This window comes from Callithrix jacchus, chromosome 16 (assembly GCF_049354715.1).
Source record: "Callithrix jacchus isolate 240 chromosome 16, calJac240_pri, whole genome shotgun sequence".
Lineage (NCBI taxonomy): Eukaryota > Metazoa > Chordata > Mammalia > Primates > Cebidae > Callithrix > Callithrix jacchus.
Genome location: NC_133517.1, coordinates 61,483,709 through 61,511,031, shown reverse-complemented (window position 1 = coordinate 61,511,031; position 27,323 = coordinate 61,483,709).

Below are 27,323 nucleotides of genomic sequence, written 5' to 3'. Positions count from 1 at the left end.
CTTCTCAGGATTCTGAGTTACCAGAAAAATGGGAAAAAAACAATTTTGAGTTTAACTTCCAAAGTAACTTGGCAGTGAATCTGAATCAGAAAATGTTTAAAATGTTTAAGTGAATTCATTCTCTATAAATTATGTTAAACACATAAAGAAAAAAGTAATTTCCCATTCTGCTACTTTCTAGAGGATATTTAACTATTGGGAGTTATGATTCCAAGAGCCCTCAGGCTCATGAAAAATGTGGCCATTTGCATATGAGACCTCGGAGACTTCTTATATAGCAGCTGCTTCGTTCATAGCCTCAGGGTTGGAAAAGCCGAGTTATTCTGGGCCAAGCAAGTTGTGTTTGTTAAAAACAAGAAAATAAATAAAAATAAGACAAAGCAATAAAGTCACATTAGGCTGAAAATCAGGTGAGATGCTTCTCTCAGCTCTGCCTGCCAAAATCACCACGGCCTTGAGCCTGGGCCAGGGGAAAGCCGTCCAGACTGGCTGGATGTTTCTTGGTTCTATCCTTTTTCATGTCTGAGTCTGAAACGCTTGACAAGGGGTTGAGCTACTTTCTGCTGACCAGGGACTTTTTCCAGGCATCACCTTCCTCCTTCTATTTGGAATTTGCTCCCTTTCCCAGGTTTCCTGGATTCCATCCTGACAACTTGCTGTGGTTCTCCCCTGCCTAGACCACAAGTTGGATAGGCGATTTGCCTCACTTTTCAGTTCATTTTCTACCCAGATTTTGTTCCCTTCCTGGCTTCATACTCGGCAGCCTCCTAATGCCCGACACTCTGTCTCAATGTCCAAACTGGGGTCTTGGTGGTGTTGCCCAATCCAGCACTGCATGGACCCAGCATTGATCTTAGCAGCTGGATTGTCATTTTTATTTTTCTCCTACTAACAGCTTCAAGAAGCATTCTCAATATCCTACAGGTGTGAACAACCTCTCTCTCTTTGAAATCGAATCACACTGTTTTTCCCATGTGGAACTTGGCACACTTTCAGCGATGTCTTGTCTCCCCACTATACAATGAACAAGGTAGGATCCATATATGATCTTCTCACTGGCGGTTCATGGTGGCAGCTCTCCTTCAATACCTTTGGTGGCACAGCCTCCTCTAATGGAATCGGGGCTAAAACCTCTTCTCATCTTCATACACTGTACTCTTGCACATATTGTGTCTCTCTGGAATTCTCTTCGCTTTCTTTGTTTAATTCCAACTTTTCCATAGGATTCTAGCCTAATCATCATTAACTTAGAGACACAGTTTTAGCCACCTGCAAATCCTGATTCCATCACTCTTGTGAATCTTTTGTGGTGCTGGTTCAGATATATTCTACTTTATACTGCAAGACGTTTAGCTCCTTGATGACAGAAAGAGTAGATTATTTTGCCCATCATATTATCCCCAGTATTTACTGTAGTGCTTGGTCCCTATTTTATTTTAAAAGCAAATAGAATAAATGGTCCACAAGTGAACAACAAGCTTATACTAAATGAATGAATAAATGGTTTCAAGGGTTCATCGTTTTCATTGCTGACTATGGTCAGGTCTTTCCATCTCGGTCACCCAAAGACTTCTGGTTCACTTTGGAAAATACAACCAAGACTCACAGTTTCCCACCTCCCACAGGCTTCCTGATGTCAGAAAATTGCTCTCTCTGCAATGAAAACAGCAGGCATCAAGTCTACAAGCCTGTACATAAAAGGATCCATTATCCCTCGAGCCAAATGTCACTGCTGGAATGGCTTCCAAACGCTGCCAAAAAGAACGTTATTAATAACAGTAATGATAATAATAGTGATCATAATAACACATTTTAAATTTTAATTTATATGACATCCAAGCTCTACATCTCTGAGAGGGAATCATTCTCATAGCAAAGGGAAAGAAATAAAGCAAAATTCCAATTGAAAGGGAATATTATACAATTTGGGCCCAGAGCCAGGCTTTAAGCTGCTTTGTGGGGATAGAAAAAGAAAATGACCTCACCAGGCTTCAGACCCTGTCAGATTCCACATGAGAGTTCTGAATTTCAGGGGTACAACAGAGACGAGTAGAAACATACATATTAGTCTCATTTCAAGATAAGTACTCTTTATCATTTTAACTCAAAGCATATAAAATATGGCTCTGGGAGGGTCCCTAAAGGATACAGGAAGGAGAACTGTCTGAGGGCAATCACAGTCTATGTCTACACTGAGAGGATATGGAGAAGAGGATTAGATGGGTTAAAGAGTCAGCACTGGGTTGTGTGTACATACAATAGTCAAATACTTGGGAAATTAAAAAAAGTAGATATTTTCATGGTTGTTAGGATACTTGAAACATTTTCCCACATATCATGTTTAATGACTTTAAAGTGGTAATAGCCAAAAAGAGGAATAGTTTTAATCTACTGTGGCAATGTTGTGTCATGTTGAGGATATGGGCTTTGGAAGTCTGCAGACTGGGCTTCGGTCATGCCTCCTCTGTTTACCTGACAATCTTAAATATGTTACATAAACTCCCTAAACTCCCATTTCACGGTGTTGAATTTGAGAGCAATGATAGAATACTGGTCAAGGTTTTCCAGAGAAACAGAACCAATTTTATGTAGCTAGGTAGTTGGATAGATATGAACGTAGCAACTGTCTCATGCTATTATGGGTAGAGAAGTTTCACAATCTGCCATCTGCAAGCTGAAGATCCAAGAAAACTGGCGGTATAATACAGAGTGAAGAGGCTTGAGAACTGTGGAAGCTGATGGTATAGGTCACATCCCAAGTACAAAAGCCCAAGAAATAGAAACACCAGTGAGCAAGGACAGGAGAAGGGGGACATCGCAGCTCAAAAGGAAATTTTACTTCCTCTACCTCTTTGTTTTATTCAGGTCCTCAACAAATTCGATGATGCCTTCCCACATTGGTCAGGGTGATCTTTACTCGGTCTACTGATTGAAATGCTAATTTCTTCCAGAAACACTCTCACAGACACACCCAGAATAGTGTTTTACTGGCTATCTGTGCATCCCTTGACAAAGTGAAGTTGACATATAATATTAACCATCATACAGAGAGTTTAACCTCACAGGTTTAAAAAATGCTCAGTGAGAATCTCTCATTCAATGAAACTTCATTGAGTACTATGAAATAGTTCACACTTGAAGCAAAGTAAGAAAGTAATCTCACAGACCTTCAATATATATATAGAACTAAGATTTAATAAACATTTGCAAAGCAGGTCTGTGTACCCAGTTTTAAGTTTAATGGATCTCTAGGCAAATAGATTTTAGTGACTGAGAACTTGGAAGACAGGATTCTTGCCTGCCTTGTATGTAGGTATGATGTGGGACCTGGAGGAGTAGCCAGAGGCAGATGATTAATTACTTTAAAATTAATCATTATATAACCTTCCTTCCCAGGCCACAACTTGCCCCAGGCTGAATTATAATTCTAGATACCATACTTTTCTGTGTGTCAATCCTTTCCATTAGAGATAAAAACACTAATCTATAATCTGATCTTAATCTACAGCAGGTAAAGAACATGATGATTTTTTTAAGATAAAAATATAATACATGCATGTGGTAAAATTTTTAAACTACTGAAATGATACTTCTTTTTATTAAGTTAAGAGTTCCTTGCTCTCCTTCCATAATTTTTCTTTTTTGAATTATTTCATTTTATGTTTTTTTTAGAGACAGGGTCTTGCTCTGCCACCTAGGCTGGAGTGCAGTAGCACGATCATAGCTGACTGCGGCATCAAACTCCTGGGCTCAAGTGATCTTTCTGCTCAGCATCCCTAGTAGCTAGGATTGTAGGTACAAGCCACCACACCTAGCTAATTTTATTTACTTTTATTTTTTGTAGAGATGATGTCTTATTATGTTGCCCAGGCAGGTGTTAATTCCTGGCCTCAACGGATTCTCCCACTTCAGCCTCACAATGTGCTGAAATTATAGGTGGGAACCACCCACCTTGAAGTTATTTTGAAACTAGATTTAACTGACATGACTACACCTGCCATAAACACCTTACAACCTGTCAGATTATATTATAATAATGTTCACAATTATTGAATGCATATTATACGCTAGTCATTTTTCTAAGCACTTTATATGCATTACTACATTTAGTTTTCACAAAATGACTGATTTAAAAGCTGTGTGGCTTGAGTCAAGTTCCTTAACTTTTCTGAAGACCATTATCTTCCTATGTGAAATAAAGATAGCACTGCTATTCTTGCAGGGTTGATCTATGCACAATACATTGTATGGTTTCTGGCACCTACTAGAGGCTTAACCATAGTGACTACAGCCTATTTCTCATACCTTGTCTCCAGCTGAATAACACATAAGACTAGGTTCTGTTCGGATCACCTTAGTTTGTGTTATATAGGAAGGCCTTTACTATTTGAATCGTTGAGGTTGGTTTATTCTAGATAGACATGTCTGGTGTGTATTAGGTAAGTTTAATTATTTTGTGATTCTTGTACTCATAGCTATTCAAGTTTATTATTATTCCAAACACTAGATGAGAGATTTTTACTTTTAACTTTTTATTCTTCCTTTAAAAAAGCATTCTAATGTCTTTAGATCTGTAGGCACTACTAAGAAAAGGTAAGCCCAAATTTTTATTTATTTACTCACTCTCCAATTATGCTTTGAGAAAAAGCTGGTTGGATAATTCTTTTCTTCAGGCTAGGATATTAAATTATGTGGTTATAGACAAGCACAAATAGCAAAATCAGAGTCCCCAAGGTTTGGATTTGAAATGAACAATCCATAACTTTCAGAATAATCCTCTAGAGCAGGTGTCCCCATTCCCCGGGCCAGGGCCTGTCTTTGGCCTGCGAGGAACTGGCCACACAGCAGGAAGTAGGTGGTGGTCAGGTGAGCAGGCATTACTCCCTGAGCTCTGCCTCCTGTCAGATTAGCAGCACCATTAGATTCTCATAAAAGAGTGAAGTGGATTGTTAACTGTGTGTGCAAAGGATCTAGATTGTGTACTCCTTATGAGAATCTAATGCCTGATTATCTGAGGTGGAAACAGTTTTTCCTGAAACCATCCGCCTGACCCCATTCATCATAAAATTATCTTCCACAAAACCAGTCCTTGGTGCCACAAAGGTTGGGGACCACCTCCTGACAGATGAAATAATTATTCCACTCACCTCAGAAAGATCTCAAACTTACCATTGATCAGGTTGCATGAGCTCTATGTTGAGACCTTAGAGATCTGTCAATAAGTTATTTTCTGATTTGTGGACCTTGCTCTATAAAAAGTCATGAAAATAGAAACTTAACACACATTATATTTGCATAAACCAAGTTGAATTAATGTTATAGAAAAAGACACAAATTAGTAGAAAGATAGACTGAGAACTACACTATTTGTAATGTCATTTTAATCATTTTATCTGTAGACAGATAAGGAAGGAAAAACCATTTTAGGCAGAGTGACAGCAGTGTGCAAAGGCACGGATGCCCCCGTTAGGGAACTCAAAAGTAATTCTGTTTAGTTTTTAGGAACGTGCAGAGGGACTCTATATGCCACTCAAGAAGCTTGGGTTTATTTGGAAGCAATGGAAAATGGCTGATATATTTGAAAGCAGGAAAGTGATGTGATTAAATTTACATTATACTATGATAAGTCTAGGCTTATTGAATAAATTAGATAAATATTGAATCAAATTATAAAATATTAAATGAATTAGTATTATAAAAATTAGATAATTATTTATAAAATTAAACTGAGCTAGTAGATTAGAAAAGTGCTGGGTGAATGCATCTCCCTCTTTATCCCTTGTTAGAAGGATGCTGAAATAGTGTGTACAAAGAATAATAAGCAATTCAAAGAGGTCAGTGGTAGTGAGGACAAAGCAGAGTAGAAACCGTCAGTAAATATTCTCCATGTGAGGTCCTTGACCCCACGTAATTAAAGTGATACTGAATGGAGAGATAGTTTAAGGACATGGAATGGACAGGACTGAGAAATTAATCGTGTGTGGATGGCGAGGGTGTGGAAGAAGTTTATGGTGTTTAGCAATGGCATCTGGGGAAAGATGAGATTCATCAGTATATAAAGAGTAGTTAGAATAAATGACCTACTAGGTATTATTTATTCATTTAACTTTCTGTAATAAACATATGAGGCAGGTGTCATTATTAAACCCATTTTACTGACAAGGAACTAATTCATATAACAGTTAATTATTCATTTGTTGTCTAGATTCAAAATCACACTCAAACAATCTAACTCCAGAGGTTCTGTTCATAATCACTCTACCTATATCTTCTTAGTATAAAGATGAACCTGAGCCCAGCTCACTGGAATTTAATACATATCTCAGCTAAATTGATAAAAGGCTACAGAAGAAGTCAACAAGATTTCCACCCAACCATGTCATGTGCCCTCGACATTTAAACTCCCTATTTCTCAGTTTCCCTATTTCTCTATTGTGATTGCCATGAATTGACACAAATAATACACTTAGACATATATCTGACACTTACTAAATACTTAAGACATCTTGACTATTACTTAGAGAATGAGACCAGCCAAAGTATAACCCTTTATTTTTTTCTTCAAATTTTATTACACGATGTTCAGATAATATAGGTTATATGATGCTAATTTTTCTTTTTTTGAGACACAGTCTCCCTCTGTCACCCAGGCTGGAGTGCAGTGGTACAATCTCAGCTCACTGCAATCTCTGCCTCCTGGGTTCAAGCAATTCTCTTGCCTTAGCCTCCCAAGTAGCTGGGACTACAGATGCCTGCCACCGTGCCTGGCTAATTTTTGGTATTTTCAGTAGAGTCAGGGTTTCACCTATTGGCCAGGATGGTCTCAAACTCCTGACCTTATGAGCTGCCCGCTATATTAACTAAACTTACATGCATACATGCACTTGAGATCAAATTAGCTAATTGGTTTATTTAAAAATCTGTATTCTTATTCATTTTTATCTCTTTGTTCTTTCAGTCTTTAAGAGAAATGTTTCAAACTCTCTTATTATATGCATTTGTTATTTTTATCATTATTGTTCCCTTTTTCTTTTCCTCCTTCTCTTTCTTCAAATATATTTTGAGGCTAAATTGTATGATACATAGAAGTTTACAGTTGTTTTATGACCTTTCAAATTGTTTCTTTATTATTATTTCATTAGTTCTCTTCAATTATTTTGTTTATTTTGATAAATGTTAATGTGGCTACACAGCTTTTTTTTAACTACTAATATTTGTCTGGTGTGTTTCTATCCCTTTATTTAAAAATTTTATATGTTAATTCCTTTTTTAGCAAGTCCTATATTCCTTATTAAGTATGCTATGTATACTTCATATATCAAAACTCTTTCAGACCTTCTAACCAACATAAATAAGATCCAAAATCCTTATCATAGATTACAGATCCCAGCATAATAGGCCCCTGGCTATTTCTCAGATTTTCTTTTTATTTTATTTTGTTTATTTATTTTTCCATGTTATTGGGGTACTGGTGGTGTTTGGTTACATGAGTAAGTTCTTTAGTGGTGATTTGTGAAATTTTGGTGCACCTATCACCCGAGCAGCATACACTGCATCCTATTTGTAGTCTTATTCCTCACCCCCCCACTCTTCCCACCCAGTCCCCAAAGTCCATTGTATCATTCTTAATGCCTTTTCATCCTCATAGCTTAACTCCCACTTATCAGGGTGAACATACGATGTTTGGTTTTCCATTCCTGAGTTACGTCACTTAGAATAATAGTCTCCAATCTCGTGCAGGTCACTGCAAATGCTGTTAATTCATTCCTTTTTATGGCTGCATAGTATTTCATCATGTATGTATACTACAGTTTCTTTATCCACTCATTGGTGGTTGGACATTTGGGTTACTTCCACAATTTTGCAATTGTGAATGGTGCTTCTATAAACATGCATGTGCAAGTCATCTTTTTCAAATAATAACCTCTTTTCTTCTGGGTAGATACCCAGTAGTGGGATTGCTGGATCAAATGGTAGTTCTGCTCTTAGTTCTTTAAGGAATCACCACACTGTTTTCTATAGTGGCTGTACTAGTTTACATTCCTACCAGCAGATTTTCTTTCCTACACATCCCCTCTTCACCTTGTCTGCTCAACTGGCCTTTCTGCTTATAGAACATGCCAGGAATGCTTTTCCTCAGGGGGCTTTGCACTTGCTTTGTCCTCTGATGTGGACATCTTTCCCCCACTTGTTCTCTGGGCTCCCTCTTTATATAATCCAGCTCTCTGTCCACATTCTAGTTCCTCTGATAGAACACCCTTGGCATTCCCATCTAACCTAGGACCTCTGCCCCACAATCACTTGCCACACATTTACCCAGCTTTATTTTTCAAAAGGACTTTGTATTGATTTCTTAGGCCTGCTATAAGAAAGTACCACAATCAGATAGCTTAAAACAACAGAAAGTGATTCTCTGACAGTTCTGGAGGCCAGTATTATTAGAGCCTTGCTACTTCTGAGGACTCTAAGGAGGATTCCTAGCTTCAGGTGGTCGCAGGCAATTCTTGGTGTTCCTTGGCTTGTTGCTGCATATCCATCTTCACATGACCTGCTGTGTGCGTGTGCGTGTGTGTGTGTGTGTGTGTGTGTGTGTGTGTCTCCTTGCCTCTCCCTGTAAGGAAACTGGGACTCAGATTTAGGGCCTGCCAAACTTCACTTTAACTTAACTAATTACATATGCAAAGACCTTATTTCCCAATAAGGTCACATTATGAGGAAGCACGTGGATGTGAATTTCAGACACTCTTCAACAACCACAGACTTATTTATATATGATATTACGTATGTATGTATTTGTTTGTTTCACCCTACTAAAATATTAATTCTACAAGGCTAAGACATTAATTTCTTCTGTTCTTTAGAAGAGATTTGTGGATGCATAATCATTATCTGTTACATTAATAAATTCTGTTTTACTTAAAATGTAAATAACATGTTTAAAAAAACAAATGTGAAGATCCAAAACAATTTTGAAGATCCAAATTCCAAGATGTTTGGGGTTCTTTCTATATTTCATTTTCCTTTTTAATGTTTTTATTTTTATATTTAATGTTTTTATTTTTGTTACCTTCCTTTTTTCACCTTTTGTTAGAAAGATTGAATTTTATCTAAATCTTATTTCCCTTTCTTGTTTGAAAGTTAATTATTAAAAAATATAAAAATAAAAATAAAAATAAAGAAAGTTAATTATTTGTTATAATCGTGTCATTGCTCCCTTCAATTATAATAAGCATTCTTAAAAAATTCAATATTAGTCAATACTTTTATTCTCCTCTCTCATAATACAATCTACTGTACAAGTTCCAATTATCATCCTCATAATTTTTATTCTTTTTTTTTTTTTAAGACGGAGTTTTGCTCTTGTTACCCAGGCTGGAGTGCAATGGCGCAATCTCGGCTCACCACAACCTCTGCCTCCTGGGTTCAAGCAATTCTCCTGCCTCAGCCTCCTGAGTAGCTGGGGTTACAGGCACGCACCACCATGCCCGGCTAATTTTTTGTATTTTTAGTAGAGACAGGATTTCACCATGTTGACCAGGATGGTCTCAATCTCTTGACCTCATGATCCACCTGCCTCAGCCTCCCAAAGTGCTGGAATTACAGGCGTGAGCCACCACGTCAGGCTCCTCATCATTTTTATTCTTACAGTTAATGCTTATTTAAATTTGTTATCTGATATGAAATACTGGACTTTTTTTTTCTTAAGTGTAATATCTGTAAAGTAGACACATAAACAGAAAACACTTCTAGGGCAACAAATACAAAGCTAGATTCAAATGTTTTCCTAAAACAATAAATGAATTTGTATTTTTTTTTCCACTGGAGAGGGGAAGAATATATGGTAGCCTAATACAAAATAATGTTTTTAAACCCATAGATTTATTCATTTTTTGTTTATCTGTACTTACTGCATTTTGCTCTTTCTGCCTTTCAGTCCTGTTATTCTAAAATGCATTTTAATGTAGCATATTTTAGTAAGAGCCTATGAAAATTGATTCAAAAATATCTTTATGCCTCTCTCACTTTTGAAAGCTAATGTATCTGGCTCTAGAATTCTGGGTTGACAATTATTTTCCTAAGAATTGTGAAGATGTTAAGATATTATTTTGTTGTCTTTCTGGAATCTGCTGTTGCTGATGAAAAGCCCACTAACAGTGTATTTGTTGTACACAGAATTAATCTCTCTCTCTCTGTGTATATATATATATTAAATGATAATCATTTAATATATTATCACACCATAATATATATATATACACACACCATTTAATATATATATATATAATACATATATATATATATACACACACACATACACACACAGATATGGTGTTAAATGGTAATCATTTAATTCTGGGAACAACAAATACACTGTCAGCAAGATATCTATATCTATATATTTTTGGTTCTTTTTCTTGGATGTTCTGCAGTTTTCTTTTGCTTGTAATGTTTTTTATGGTAAAAGTAGACTTTCTTTATATTTATCTTACTAAGAACTTGTCATTTATCAAGCTGAATACTTGTATCTTTTTTTAATACCAAAAAACTTCTCATTTAAATTTCATCAAGTATGAGCTTCTTGATTTCTCTATTATTTTTCTTTGATCTCTTCTTAGATGTATGTTGGACTTTCTTAATCTCCATCTCTCTCTTTTCGTTACTGATGTTTCATTTCTGTCTTTCCTAAAGTCATTATGGTATCATCAGATCTTTTGGTTTAAAAGATCTTTCACATCGAAATGTTATTTCATATTGAAATAACATTTGACTTAAATTTATTCTATTTAAATCATATTGAAATAACATTTGACTTAAATTTATTCTATTTAAATGTAAGTATTTTTATTAGTGAAAGTTTTATTTTTGGACATTCTTAAATTGTTTGTTCTTTTTTTAGATTATATTGTTACTTTTTAATTAAACATAAAATTCCTATTTTAATTTTCTTTACTTTAAATATATTTATTTAAAGGTTTTCGTTGTTGCTGCCGTTATTTACAATTCTTGAGACACTAATTTTCACACTCATTGTATCTGATGATCCTATCATAATAGCTTATTTCTTTATGTGGCTGTAATTTTTACTGAACTGTCAAAATTTTTAACCAGTACCCCCTCCCAGGAATGGAAGCTTATTTGTGGAATTTTCTAATTGCTTCTCTAGGAGTCTGCCTGGAGTTTTCAACGGTACTAGCTTTGTTTTTGTTTCATTTTGTTTTTAATTTTGATTTATGAGATAGTAGCTGAATCCTGGGTCTCAGTTTCTCATGGGTGCCTTCTGCTCACATCCAATGCCCTTGGCAGTCAAGCTTCCTTATGAGTGTCCAGACCAGTGACCAGGGTTTTCATGGAAAGGGAAACTCTTTGGGAATCTGGAATGTATGCAAGGGCTTTCCTTTCATGGACCTAAACCCCATTTCCTGTACCTCTTAAATAGCAGAACCTTAGTTTTTATTGCCTACAACACACATCTTAGTCTAAAACCCCAAGGTCCTTTGCAGAATCAGCTCAGGTTTATCTTGCTGGATTTACCTCTATTTTTATGACCAGAATCTACAAATTCTCATTCTTTCTTTTGAGTTCATCTTTGTGTCAAACACTTTATTATGTTTTCTCAACATGTATATGATTTTAATAACAGGAGGGGGCTTATCGGTATCATTTTAGACTTGCTGGATTGCTGGAAGCATCCCTAAAATGTAGTTGAGTTCCAGGGATTACAGAGTGTTCATGTAGACCTTAGAATATCTTGCTTAGAAGCAGCAGGAAATTATCACAGTGTGTAAACCCACCTGAAAAGCAGTAGAAAACATTACTTGGTGTTCAGAGAGGCTTTGTAAAAGGTAGTTAAATAAGTATCTCCTGCAAAAATAGGGGATTTTAATTTTCTTATTTATTTTTTGTATTACTTTATTTTTATAGTATATGAAATAAACAAGAATTATTTCTGAAATTATGGAAACTGATTTAACACGATAGACACAAACATCAGGCAAACAGTGGAACCCATGAGGCTGGGAGATGCCGTGCTGCGTTTCTGCCCTTTATTTCTGATTCTGATACCACTCCTCTGGTACACTTAGTTTTTATGTGTAAACAAGGCAGCACTTGACCCTGATTTCCACCTTATCTCTCCCCTGTGAATCTGGGATGGCATTTGACATTTGATTGTGTCTTTCCCCCCACCTATGAATATGTATTTGCTGAAGAGTTTGTAAGAACAAAATAATGGAACTTCTTTAAATAGAGGGGCTGTTTCCTCTCAACAGCAGGGATGAACAGGCAGCCAGGCATTGGGTGGTTTCCCAGAAGCAGGATTTCTGGCATGCTTGGCTCTTCTCTCTCAGCACATGCCTTGGTGCCTCATCACAAGCACTAACTCGTTCTTCCTTTTTCTTCGCCTGCCCATAGCCTGCCAATGTCACTTGAAGGAGCATAAATAGCTATACCAAGTGTCCCGCTTAAGCAGACCAACATGAACTTTTTTCTTTTTTAGAAAATTCCTTCCAGAATGTGAAATGATTTGAGTTCTTTCTCATTGAATGAGAGAAGCTTTCGCCAGCTAGTATGGAGGGGAGGGAGCCAGTAAGCTCCTGCACAGATGTGCAAACAGTTTCTATACAATTTTTTTCTTTCAGGGAGGAGAATAAAAACCAGGTTAGAGGGCTCCTTGACCTCTGAGAAAAGCAGCTGATGATTCTATAAGTACTAAGGTTTGCTGTCCCCAGCAAATGCTTAAGCTAGTTGTCCTGAGGTCCCCATGATGAGTGTCCCTCTCGGGATGAGAAGTTATACCCATTTCACTGACCCCAGCAGAAACAAATATTTGACCTTGAATATTTATTCTTATAGTCTTCATTTGTAACCACTTCCAGTCACAAATTTGAGATGAATGGCAGCTTTTCCTGAATAATACTATATATCTTTATTCTCCCATGCTGTCCAGGGTAGCCAAATGACCGTATTTCTGGCCAGGGGTATGTAAATAGAAGTTCACATGTGCTTTGGAGGGAATCTTCCCAGTAGGAGTGCATGTTGGTTCATACTCTTCCTTCTCATTGGGAGATGTGATGGCTGATACTTAACAGCCCTCTGGGACTCTGAGGTAAAAGCTGTGTGCTAAGAATGGCAGAGCAGCAAGGTAGGAGGGGCCTGGGTCCTGACATGCATAACAAACACCCCTACCTGATCTACACAGCCAATCTCTGTGTCTGTGTTGTGGGTATGAGAGAAATATATTTGTATCTTTTAATTTATTTATTATTTTTTTGAGACAGAGTCTCACTGTCACCCAGGGTAGAGTGCAGTGGTGCAATCTTGGCTCACTGCAACCTCCGCCCCCACCCCCCCAGTCTCAAGCGACTCTCCTGCCTCAGCTTTCTGAGTAACTGGGATTACAGGAACACACCACCACGCCCTGCTAATTTTTGTATTTTTAGTAGAGATGGGGTTTCACCATGTTGGCCAAGCTGGTCTCGAACTCCTGACCTCAGGTGATCCACCCTCCTTGGCCTCCCAAAGTCCTGGGATTACAGGTGTGAGCCACCGCACCCAGCCTGTTTGCATCTTTTTAAAGTGTTAGATAGTCTTGTCATTCTCAGAAGGATTTTATCTTAACTGATATATCTTCTAATTGTAGTTTTTATCTTGCTCTATTTCACCAATTTCACCATTTAATAGTGTTAAAAAGTTTACAGCCCTACCACCTCTTACTCCTCTAAGAAATTCAAGAGATTGTTCTGATGATAGATCCTCCAGTACAGAAAATCTAGCACTCTTGGGTTGCAGTTGTTTCAGTGTGAAAGTTGTAATGCAATCATTAAGCAATTATTGAACATAGACATTGAGTATTTTCTATCCCCTACCTTCCTGATTTCCTTTTTGTTTTTTTAAAAAAAAAGATATAGGCTGGGCGCGGTGGCTCAAGCCTGTAATCCCAGCACGTTGGGAGGCTGCGGCGTGTGGATCACGAGGTCAAGAGATCAAGACCATCCTGGTCAACATGGTGAAACCCCATATCTACTAAAAATACAAAAAAAATTAGCTGGGCATGGTGGCACGTGCCTGTAATCCCAGCTACTCAGGAGGCTGAAGTAGAGTTGCCTGAACCCAGGAGGCGGAGGTTGCGGTGAGCCAAGATCGCGCCATTGCACTCCAGCTTGGGTAACAAGAGCAAAACTCCGTCTCAAAAAAAAAAAAAAAAAAAAAAAAAAAAAAAAAAAACAAATAGCTAATTAAGTTAAAGTAACACAAACTTCAAATGTATTCTATTATTGGGGAATAAGTTGCAGTGTAAATTTCCGACTAATTTAGAAAGAATGTCATTTTGAGAATAATTTGCTAAAGTTTTTTCTCCCCTACTTAACTTCAGGCTGGGGAAAACAAGCACTTTCATGACAAATTAGACAAGTACAGTCTCTGAAATCTTGTTTAGTGAGTTCAAATACAGTGAGCTTCCAGAAAGCGGTGAGAGAAAATGATCATTTATTTATTGGGTTTTTCTGCTTGCTATTTTGTGTTTGCGTTTGTTTGGTGTAGTTTTCCATTAAGACTTAAAACCACTGTTTCTGATAAAGGGAAGAAAGATGCCAAGACACCATCTTAGAAACTCCTAGACTCTTGTGAAGAGTCTGTTTCTACTCCTGGACTGGACAGAATCTCCATCACTAGCATGGTGGAGCCATAGCAATATACAAATCAAGGTAGCCCTCAGCTTTCTTTTTTGTTACCAACTAGTCTTGTTGCCTTTTGTCTGTAGCCGGTGTTTTGCCTATTGAATGTCAACCAGAAAGGAGACATCTGTCATCAACATACTGCTCAGCTCTCAATCAGATCTGCCTGTTTAGTCAATATCTCATTCAGTTCCTTAGAACACTTGTATTTGTGCAGGAATAGAGGATGGGACTGAAACTTCTAGAGGGGCATTGGTGACATAAAGAGAAGGTTTTCATATTCCATAGTGGTAGCCTATTTAGAATCTTCCATTTAGCTGGGATAGTGGCAGATGGTTTCCCCAATGCACTGGCCTATTCTTCTTTAGTGTATGTCCAAGAAGACAGAGGACCTTTGCATTGATCGTTGTTGCATTCTTAGTTCCTAGCACAATAAACAGTACATAACATGTGTTGAATAAGTATTTGTCTAAATAACAAATAACGTCCTTCATCTTCAGCATAAAGTTTGGGCTCCTTTGCATGACATTCAGCCACTTTGCAATCTGCATTTAACCTTTTTGACTGGCTTCATTTTCTACTGTCTCTTGACAATTGCTGAACAACCATATTGAAGGCATCACAGTTTCCTGAGTGGGCGTGGACTCATATTCTGTGCATTTGCTGAGCCTTGGTAAATGTTTAAGGTACAGCTTAAAGGTCATCTCTGTGCAGCCTCTTTGAAACCCAGCTGTTTCTGTTCCAAGAACAGCTCAACCGCTTATGCATGAATTTAACAGCAAACACTTCTGGATCAGCTACTCTGTTCCAGGAACAGCCCAAAGTTCTGAGGTCAGTACTTGAGGGCAGAAGAATACTACGTTGGAACAGAGGAAATCAGGGCAGAGCATAATGACCAAGGGTCAGCAAAATCTACATTAAAAATCCTCCCAATGTATTTTCAAGAAGAAAAGGCTAGCCCATGGAGAACCAATGGACTTAATAGCTAGTTGATTTATTCAACAAGATTTGCCTAATTCTTCCTTCTTTCTAATCACTTTGGATTTCAACAACACCATCTACGATGCATTCCCAGTGCAACCCATCCTGCATCTGACCTCTCTGCTGTTGCTTTGCTCTCCCTCCGGCTGTTCTATGCCCCTTCTCCACACCTGCCTGTCCAGCTTCTACCTGGCCTTAAAGAATTAGACCAGGAGTCCTCTTCCAGGAAGCTTAGCTCGTTGCCCCTTTAGTTTGAATTACACGACTCTCACAGCGTACACCTCTATCACCGCTTTCACCATTTGTAATTATTTATGTGTCAAATCTCCCTGCTTCCCTGAGAGACACATGGAAATCTTGCTGAAAATACCCGTGGTATAAAATCAGACCCTGCAAAAGTGAAGCCTGGGAGTCTGAATTTTGATAGCTTCTGTAAGTGATTCAAAACCACTTCTTTGGATTGTAAGTTCCCGGGGACCAGAGCATCTCTCATCAGCACGTGCGCATGGTAGAATGACTCTTATGCAGGAGGTGGGCTATTAATACAAGGTCAGTAGCTGAGTAAGTGGATGAAGTGCCTGAGTGGCATCAGTACGAATGATAAGGTTTTTCCTTGTCTGCTCCATGGAGTCTTCGACTCCCAGCCCTGGTCCATCTCACCTTACTCTGAATTCTTATCTTTCATAGGTGCAACTGCATTCACCTTTCATCCTGTCTTTGTTTCTGGATCCTTCCTTGTGATTTAGCTCTTGTGTCTATGATAACGTATTACATAATTCACTTATTTCTTAGGTTTATATTCTGTGTCTGTTTCCCCCACCAAAATATAAACTGTACAAACACAGGGATTCGTTTTCAATTTTGTTCAGTGACAAACATCTACTTCAATGACCTAGAACAGTGTCTGTCATGTAATAGATGCTCAGTAAATATTTGGCTAATAAATGAATAGATGAGTGAATGAGTTTCCTGAGATGGATCCATTGTTGCTCAGCCTTTACTCTTTAACATAATTTATGCAATGGCACTTTCTCTCCTTCTTCTTGGAATTTTATCTACCTCCTCATCTCCTTGCTAGACACCCCAGCTCTCGGGCTCTGTCCCTAGACCACTGTCTCAGTCACACCCAGGCCTGGCTCCTCCTAAGCACTTCAAAATGTCACTGGGTATTCCTTATCTTCTAGGGACCAAAGAAGTATCTCTCATTTCAAAATATTAACACTTCCATGAAAGCCAAGATCCCAGCTGCTGTCTTTAATTTATTCTAAGGCTGGGCAAGGAAATCTCTGCTTCCTACTTGGAATGCGAAGAGCTCCCCTCTGGGAAATAAAGATGACATGGGTTAGATTCATCATCGCAGATGGCACCTGCTACTGCATCCTCCTAAATGATTCCACATTTGGGCAAGCTAGTTGGGGCAGAATGGCTGGCTTCAAATGCTGTCTGGCTTGCTAACGAGTTATTTGACTGCATCTTTTTACCTTGAGTCACTGATTTGAAAACAACCCAGATTTCTGGTGATAAAAAATGTTTCTCTGTGACAGATGGGGTACAGCATGTTTAAGAAATGATGTTTTCTTTTAGGTCAAGGCCTGGTGAATAATTGTTTCTACTTGCTGTGGTGGGGACAAACTCAAAAACTAGCCTGTCCTTTCTTCTCTGTGGGCATGGTCTCTGAGGCAGAGGGCTGGAGCTGGTCATGCAGAGAGGTGGCCTGATACCTTTGATGGATCTGAGACCGTCCACGTGTGACTGGAGACCTCAGGGACATAGGAATTCAAGGGTGGGCTATTATATGGGGAAAGTGAGTTAGCGAGGCAGGCAGCAGGGTTGGCAGGACGGGATAGGAGAGAGAATACTACTTTGGTTTTCAGACGGCACAACTTTACTTTCTCATGCTGTCACTTACTACTTATGTGATCCTGGGTTAGTTAAGGAAATGAATTTCAGAAACTGTCTAATGTGGAAAAGAGAAGTGACAGTGTCTCTTGTGAGGTTATGTTATGACTTGTGGGTATATAAGTTGTATATAAACTGTAAAGTGCTATAGAAATGGAAAAGATGATCAACTCGCTGAGCCTTTGCCTTCCTGCTTGAGGAATGTCAGATCCTTTTTCTTCTTTGTTTCTCAAATCCTACCTTCAAAGTCAAATCAATTCTGCTCTTTTTAACTCAGAGTTAGAGAATTTTATCCAGGGATCATCGAGTCAAACTATGGGCCTCTGTGGGTAGAAGAAAGACAGGAAAGATGTACTAAAATATAGCACGTTGGTCCAGGTTACTAGTGGTTTGCATTGTCTTTGTTGGGCTATAGACGATGCTTGGGTTTGAATTATATGTTAATGTTTGTGACATTAATAAAATGAAAGACTACCACTTAGGTCAAGTGACTTGTTTACTCAAGCTGGAATATGCACATAAAGCACAAACAGAGCTGCACATGCAGCTATTCATGTACACAGCTGCACATGAATCCTGTGAGTTCATGTATAGCTGATACGTAGAAGAACTGAGATTGTATTCCAGGTCCTTTGGAGTCTAAAGACTGGTTTTCCCCATATGTAGTAGGACAACTGCTGGGATAGGAAACCAGGGGAGAACAGGAAAAGACAAAGCATCCTAATGTTAAACATTAGGGTAAATGTAGCTGCATTTGTTTTATAAATACAGTTATTTATTTCCCAAGAGCTTCAAGGAATATAAATACTTTCTTCCCAAATGAGGCTCAATAAAGTCACTTTCATTTGATTCATTCATCAAATCATTTGACAAATACTCATGAATGCATAATACCTGCTAGACAATACTCTAAGCCTTGAGATCAAGGCATAATGAGTCAATGTTGCTGCCTTCATAGAATTAGTGGGAAAAAGGTAAAGAATTTTCTGGGCATGGTTGTTTTTATATTACATGAAGTAGTACCCTATTGGGAAGATTGTGCTCAACTGTAGTTATTTTAAGAAATAATTCTGTTCCCAGAAATTTATTTTAAGGAAAAAAAAAGGCAGATTGCACAAATATCTATTTTTAAGAATGTTTTCTGCAGTATTATTTATGTTCGCACACAAGTAGAAGGCTGCCTAGATGTCTATTAACAGGGAAAATATTACATTGATCAGAATGATATTCACTGAATGGGGTTATGTCTGCTTTTGAACAGTATGCACATACAGTGGATTCCGATTAGGTGAAGAAAACCATGGCTCTGTGTGGGTGGAATAAAGACAGGAAAGGCGTACTAACATGCAGTATGCTGCTCCAGGTTACTGGTGGTTTTCATTGTCTTTGTTGGGCTATAGCAGATACTTAGGTTTGAATCCTCCTTTCCTGTGTGTGATCTTAATAAAATGATGTAAATCCCGTGAGTCTTCTCTCCAAAATGGAAATACAGGTGACCTTGTGGGGCTGTTGTGCATTTTAAATGAGATAATGTATGTTAAAGTATATATAGCACAGTGCCTGGTCCAGAATTAGATGTTAAGAATGATCGTTTATTCATATTATTTTCTAAGGTGTCTACAATTAATATGTATCACTTCATTAATCAGAATAAAACCCAATCAATATTAAAAATGAAAGAGAAGGGGGTGAGCCAGACTGACAGGTCCCCTGACAAGCAAGACATCAGAGGCCCTTGCTATTTATTGCCATATTGGGTAATAAAAGATGAGTTTAACCATCATGCAATGGCCATTTTGCAAGAGAAATTGTCATGAAAAGTTTTATTTTTTTCTCAATAGAAATCTTTGGAAAAGACCTGAGACTATACCTTAAGGTCTGTCATGTCCAAGAGTGATTAGGTTTAGAGAGCTGAGCCATAGCCAGTGAATAAACATTGTCAGTTTCACCTAGGAAAGGATGCATCTGTGGAGGATGCCGCCTTGTAAGGTAGTGAGCTCCTCATTGACCAGAGGTAATATAGCCAAGAATAGGAGACCCTTTTCCCATTAGCTTGCAGGAAAAATCTCCCTTATTGGGTGGAGGTTGGACTGATTCTTTTCCATCCTTGTGATGCAATGAGTCCACAAAATACCAGAAAGAATATTTTTCCTTTGTATCTTCCTAGGAACTTCCACAACCATGCCTGATTCCTACCAAAATTTAAAATGTGATGTTTGGCCAGGTGCAGTAGCTCACACCTATAATCCCAGCACTTTGGGAGGCCAAACTACATGGATCACCTGAGGTCAGGAGTTCAAGACCAGCCTGGCCAACATGGTGAAAAACCGTCTCTACCTAAAAATCCAAAACCTGGAAATGTGGCAGGTGCCTGTCATCCCAGCTTCTTGAGAGGCCGAGGTGGAAGAATCACTTGAACCTGGGAGGGGAAGTTGCAGTGAGCCAAGACGGTGTCACTGCACTCCAGCTTGGATGACAGAGTGAGACTTTGTCTCAAAAAAAAAAAAGTGACGTTTGATTTTGGCACCTTTTGCTGTTGTCTAACCCCACCCATAGGAGTATAATCACCTCATGGGGTCCCAAGTGGCTTTGGGTGCAACTCTTTGCCATACCGGGGTGAGTTCTTCATCCGTGTTTCCATCAGTACAATGCAGAGGAAACAGCCTGGACTCTGAAATAGCAAATGCTTCATTTAGATCTTGACCACTTTATGCAAAAGAGAGTAAATATGACCTACAACAAATTTTAAAAACAGCTTGGTTTTTCTTCTCTGTAAAATATGAATGAGAAACCAGCTATCATGGGCTTCATAGGAGAATGAAATAGAAGGCAACTGGAAAAATATAAAAGAAAACATGTGCCTTGCACATAAAGGATTCCTGCCTTTCCCTTTTCCTCTCCCATCTTCGCTTTCTTCTAGTAACTTCTCTGCTTAATTTTGTTCCTTATTTTTTTCCCCAGACTATTTTCCCTTTTCCTTCTCTTTCACTAATGCTGACAACAATCTTTTGCTTTTGTCTGGTCTTTTCAAGTTTGTAAATATATGTTCTTAGGCTTTCTGAGTTGGCCCTCACCAAAAAAAAAAAAAAAAAAAAAAAAAAAAAAAAAAAAAAAAAAAGAAGTTTGAAAAGAGTAGAAAAAAGAAAAGGAAAATAAAGGAAACAAAAATCATACTATGAGGTAGATAGTATCATTTTAGCTTTACGTTGAGAAAACTGAGACCAAGAGAAATGAAATAATTTCTCTAAAAATATAGGACAATGGAATACTATGAAGCCATAAAAAAGAATGCGATCATTTCCTTTGCAGCAATGTGGCTGGAGGTGGAAGGCCATTGCCCTAAGCAAATTAACACAGAAAACCAAATACCACATGTTCTCATTAGTAAATGGAAGTGAAACATTGAGAACACATGGACACAAAGAGGGGAACAACAGGCACTGGGGCCTATTTAAAGGTGGTGGGTGGGAGGAGGGAGAAGATTGAAAAAAATACCTGTTGAGTACTATTCTTATTACCTGGGTAACAAAATAATCTGTATCTCAAACCACCATGATACACAGTTTACCTGTAAAACAAACCCGCACAAATATCTATTTCTAAGAATGTTTTCCACAGTATCATTTATGTTCACACACAAGTAGAAAGCTGCCTAGATGTCTATTAACACGTAATCAATGATTATAATCAATACAATAAATAATTTTGTAATCATGTACCCCTAACCTAAAATAAGTTAAAAAAAAGGTTAAAAACTGAAAAAGAAAAGAGAGCAGCTGTAGGGCAGGACAGACAAGAGTGACACCTGGACCCATGTGAGTGTCGCAGGGACTAACGGAGATGCTGGCTACTCTCATTTCTTTGATATTTTCACTAAATTAAAAAGGAAGGAAAATATCAAAATAAGATTTAACAAATAGATTCTACTCATAAATTATTGCTTTTATTTATTTTTATTTTAGTGGGCTTTGTGGAGGGAACAGGCGGTGTTTGGTTACATGAGTAAGTTTTTAGTGGTGATTTCTGAGATTTTGGTGCACCCATCACCTGAGCAGGGTACACGGTACCAGTGTGTAGTCTTTTATCCCTCACCCCCGAGTTCCCAAATCCACTGTGTCATTCTTAGACATTTGCATCCTCATAGCTTAGCTTCCACTTATAAGTGAGAACATGTAACGTTTGGGTCTCCATTCCTGAGTTGCTTCACTTAGGATAATGGTCTCTAATTCCATCCAGGTTGCTGTGAATGCCATTATGAATATCTGCTTTTAATGTTTACAAAATACATGCAGTTAATATCTATTATCACTTGGTGGGAAACAGTTGAAATGTACATTTGAGGATCTTCTTAGATGTCAGGTTGAGGCCAAATGGCCTTTCAGAGCTCGCCACCTCCCCTTCACTGGCCTTTGCAGACACTGTGGGTTGGCAGGAAACGTTCTGGTAGTAAATCACATAGGAGCTAGCCAGTTGCTTTGGCAGAGGGTGGCCAGTAGGCTTTTCAATTAAAATAAATCACAGTGATTGAGCCATCATATGAGCAGAGGGTTTGATGGCAATAAAAAGAAAACACTGATGTGTTTTGAAACGCTGGTGACTTATCACAGTGGAGCATGGGGAATGAAGTGATGTGGGGCCAGCACCGCCCCTCTGCCACCCTGCCCCCCCTGCCCCCACGAAGGGCTCTTGACACCACAGAAAATGCACCATGGCCATCATGAAGCAGACCTGAGCCACAGAGGCAGTATTGTTCATTTGGCCTCAGACCAGGCAGCCAACTTGATTACGATTTGGCAGACGCTGGGTCTCTGAAGTAATTTCAAATCTGCCCCAATCACAAGCGAATATCAAGTCACAAAACAAAAGAGCCGGGAGGGCAACTGTTCCAGCCCCTTCATTTTGCAGATGAACCGACTGAGACTAACAGCACGTAGGAAGAGCTGGAGTTGGAGCGGGCTGACTGTGCTGGGGTTTTCATTTATTCACTTGCTGGGCAGATGGCCTCGGGCATGCCCTCTGTAGCCCTGGGCTCCTGTCTCCTCGTGGATGAAATGCAGACCGTGCTGCCTCCTTCACAAAGCTGAGGGACTGGAAGCACTAGATGTATAATCCCAGGCAGAGGGCCTGGCACAGAGGAAGAACTTATAATATGAGGCCATTAGAGCAATTTGTTCAGAAACACACGATTTGGAAATGGCAAAGCCAGGGCTTGGATATGGAGTCTTTCTCCAAAACAGTGCTCTTTCTATTACCTGCCTTAGCCTCACAGAATCAACATTTACAGAAACACTGCAACTCATTTGCATGGTTTCCACAGTCTGGGGAAAAGGGTGGCTGGAGGAGGGATGTGTCTGTGAGAAGAAAAGGTCACCATAAAATCACTGAATGTTGGGCTGGAAAGGAGTCTGGGGCTGTTTATTCCAGATGTTCATCTGACAAGCTCTGATAAGTATCTCAGTAGCCCAGTGTTCCTGCCCCGCCACCCATCCCCTTCTCCAGGGGTTCTGACGCTTGCAAGACCTGCTTTCCAGGAAGTGCTGAACTGATTTTTCCTCACTGATGTTCAGTTTAATGATTACAGCTTCAGTGTAACCCCTCCCAGGAGGATGTGCTCCGTCATTTGGTCATGACTTTAAGCTAAGAGAGTCAAATGCTAATGGGAAAATTAGAAGCTTTAGCTAAGCAGCAGGAGAGTACCTGCACTGTGTCTATACCCAAGAATTAGGCCATTCCTGTGGTTCTTATTGATCTTCTGGAATGTCTAACACTCTGTTTCACTAAGCCCCAAGGAAGTATTTATTTAATCACTAATTCAGTATATTCAGTCAGTATATATTAAGGTCCTATAAGATTTTATACATAGCTGTAGAACTAAGAGAGGCAGAAGTGCTCAATAAGTCCGTCTAGTTAAGTGGAGTGGTGCTGTTGCAGAGTGAACTCCAGCCTGGATGGGCATATGGAAGCAGTGCCTGCCACCTGCAATCTCAGAAGGGGAACTGCAGAACAGGCAAGATGGTGGAGGCTCAAGAGAGCAGCTTTCCAAGTGGCCTGGGAGGAAGGGCATAGAGGTGGAGAAGGTGCTTGTGTCAACACAGTGATGTTGGAAGTTCTGTTGTATGTTTCGGAATTTTAAGTCTTTTCTTATGGGTGTAGGTTAGGATGTACAATAGTTTCAGATATCAAGTCAAGAGAATTCAAGAGGCAGGCAGGGTGCATTAGACTGTGAGTGATTTCCGTGGAGTTGTTCCATGTGGTGACCTGAAGGTCACCTAAGGAAGGGTCTCTGTGCTAAGGAGCATGGGTTTTTATTTCCTGGTGACAAAGGGGACTGAGAGGTACCATAGAGTAGAGGTTGAGAACAGAGCCTCATGGAGGGTGTGGTGAGCCAAGGTTGCGCCATTGCTCTCCAGCCTGGGCAACAAGAGTGAAACTCCATCTAAAAGAAAAAAAAAAGAGCCTAAGAGACTGGACCTCTAGGGCCAGGTCCATGTTCCACTGGTGTTAGACAAATGACTTAATCACTCTCTGCTGTTTCCTCATGTGAAAATTGGAATAATAAAAGTATCTACTCCATAGGGTTGTTTTGGGAGAATTTAATGAGTTGAATTATGTAAAACATTGAAATTGTGCTTTTAACCTTCTGTGGCTATAATGTTGCTACTGTTGTTATGAGTCATGGACTTTTAGCAGGGGGGAAGTTAGGCAGATGGTCTTCTAGACAACAATTTTATAATAATGGGGAAGATGGATTAGAAAAGGATGGGAAAAGAATCAGGTAGGCCATTAATAAGAGGTGGCAATAGTTTGGGGGAAAGAAAAATGAAGCTTTAAAGTTTGTCAGAGGTGATAGGGATGGAAGAGAAGAGGCTAGATAAGAATTCCCTCATTAACTGGAGTATCAAGCTACCTCATTAATTGGGGTATTTTGTTTGAGTTCTCCAGAGAAACATAGAAACATGGCAACAAGAAATGTCTCTATCTATCTATCTATCTATCTATCTATCTATCTATCTATCTATCTATCTATCTATGATTTACTGTAAGAAATTGGCTCACATGATTATGGAGGATGAAAAGTCCAAGATCTTCAGTCAGCAAGCTGGAGATCTGGGAGAGCCAGGAGTATATTTCCAGTTGAAGTTCCTAGTTTAAATGTCTAAGAACCCAAAGAGCCAATAGTTTAACTTTCAGTTTGAGTTCGAGTTTGAAGGCAGGAGAAGACTGATATCTCAGTTCAAAGACAGTCAGGTAGAGAAGAGAATTCTTTCCTACACCGATTTTTATCCTGGTTAGGTCTTCCACAGATTGGAAGGGGAGTCTGCTTACTCAGTCTCTGATTCAAAAATTTATCTTATCCAGAAACACCCTTGCAGGCACACCCAGAAATAATATTTGCCCTAATATCTGGGCATCTCATGGCTTAATCAAATTGACACATAAAATTAATCATCACAGGTACCAAGCTACCCCACTAAACAGTGGTTAAAACAGCAATTATTAATTACTGCTCATATGACTGCAAGGTGGCTGGGTGCAACTGATGCAGGCTTGGCTTGGCTAGGCTCTCTCATGTGTCTGTGGCTCTGCTGGAGATTGGCTGACCTGTGTTGGGCTTGGTTTGGGCAGTTCCATTCCACATGTTTCTTATCTTCTATCTGAGACTCGTGGCTTGTTCTCTGCTAGCCATGAAGATGACAGAGCAAACTGAAACATGAAAGGATTCTTAAGGCCTAGACTTCATTGGTGCAGAATGTAGCAGAGCATTTCTCTACTAAATGATCTGAGATAAGGAAAATATTTATTGACAGAGATGTTTTGTTTGCTGATTGTGGAGGTGAATTAAAATAGTTACATACATCTTTATAGTATGAGAATATTCATGAGATATGTGGCACTATAAGTGATCAGTGCTCTTCAGGGCAACATGGAAAGACTCGTGACTCTTTCTTCTGGGCACCATGACCAAATCACACAAACTCTTTCAGTCTTAGTTTTCTTAATGTGGGAAGTTAGGAGGTTTGGCCAAATGTTATGTAAGATTCTTCCTGACTTGTCTATTTATTGAATCTAGGTCTAAAAAAAAAATACAGCATGATTTTTGTAGTTAGGCTTCATTTCATTTGTGCACAGTGTCATTTACCTTCCTCTGTTCTTGGCGGGGGATTGGAGATAATGCTGCAGAAGAGCCAAGTACACTCCCGAGGACAGGATTTGGCAGGAGCAGCTGTGACAGAGAGCTGGTGGGTCCCTGGCCAGGAGGGAGCACAATGAGAAGAGATTCAGGACTGTCAGAAATGCATGATGCTGTAGAAAAGGATTGAATGATGCCTTCTCCCTGGCCCCAGGCCTCTTGGAATTTGTTCTAGAGGGACAAAAAGAAGGGAGAAGCTTCTGGGAGCCACATCTCAAGTTGAAAAGCATACAGAACAATTATTTACTGAGCACTTAATAATGCCGAGAGCTGATTGTGTGGACTGGAGTGGTAAGAGGTTATGTGAAGAATATGATCTGAATTAGACCTGGTACCATCCTTTAAGAAATCTTATGGTAATAACAAAAGAGTGAGCAAAAATGCAGCAGAGAGTCAATGCTTAGGATAGGATATGTTGTAGAACACTCCAAACTCCAGGTTACAAATTAGAATACTAAAATTCTGATTACACAGATAGTTTGTATGGCTATTTAAAGATATCATGCCACTCCTTTGCTTGGCATCAATGTCCTGCTCTATTCACACCTGCATGAAAATAAGTTCACTTCATTTTGCCACTGAATACATTTCCATAATTAGAAAGGAATTTTTACTCCTCTCTGCAAGAGGGGAAGATATGCAATAAACCATCCATGACTGAAGCAGCAGTAACTTAACTAATGTCTGAATTTGGGGAAAGACACAGAGCATGTCCAACTCTGTCTCTTCTCTCCCCTCTTTCAAAACTGTCTGTCCATAGAGAGGGTGGATTTTTCCAATCACCCATTGATATAGTTGGTATATTTGTCCCCACTCAAACCTCATGTTGAATTGGAGTCCCCAGGGTTGGGGTTGGGGCCTGGTGGGAATTGATTAGATTGTGGTGGTGAATTTCTCATGAGCGATTTTGCACCACCCCCTCAGTGCTATTCTTGTAACCGTGAGTTCTCGTGAAATCTGGTCATTGAAAAGCACATGGTACTTCTCTCTCTCTTGATCCTGCTCTGGCCATGTAATGTGCCTGTTCCCACTTTATCTTCTGCCTTGAGTAAAAGCTTCCGGAGGCCTTTCCAGAAGCAGATGCAAGTACTATGCTTCCTATATAGCCTGCAGAACCATGAGTAAATTAAACCTCTTTTTCTGTAAACTACCCAGTTTCAGGGGTTTATTTACAGCAATGAAAAAATGGCCTAAAACACCCATGGGGCAAGTTCATCTGTGAATATGGTAGAGACTGGGGTGGTATTTCAGTCAGGATAAGCTAGGGCATGCTGCCATACTAATAACCTCAATGTTTTGGTGGCTTATGAGTACCGAGATACCTGTCCTTCATGGATCAGCTATTGTCTTCGTCCCATGGGGTCTTCACTCCTGGTCCAGGCTTATAAAGGGTCTATTTCTGAAACATTGCTGGATTCTACGAAATGAATTATGTTGCCCCCAAACTCATATGTTAAAGTTTTAACTCACAATGTGATGCTATTTAGAGATGTTGCCTTTGGGGGATAATTATGTTTAGACACAGTTATGAGGGTGGGACCCTCAGGATTAGCAACCTTGTAAGAAGAGGCTCCAGGGAT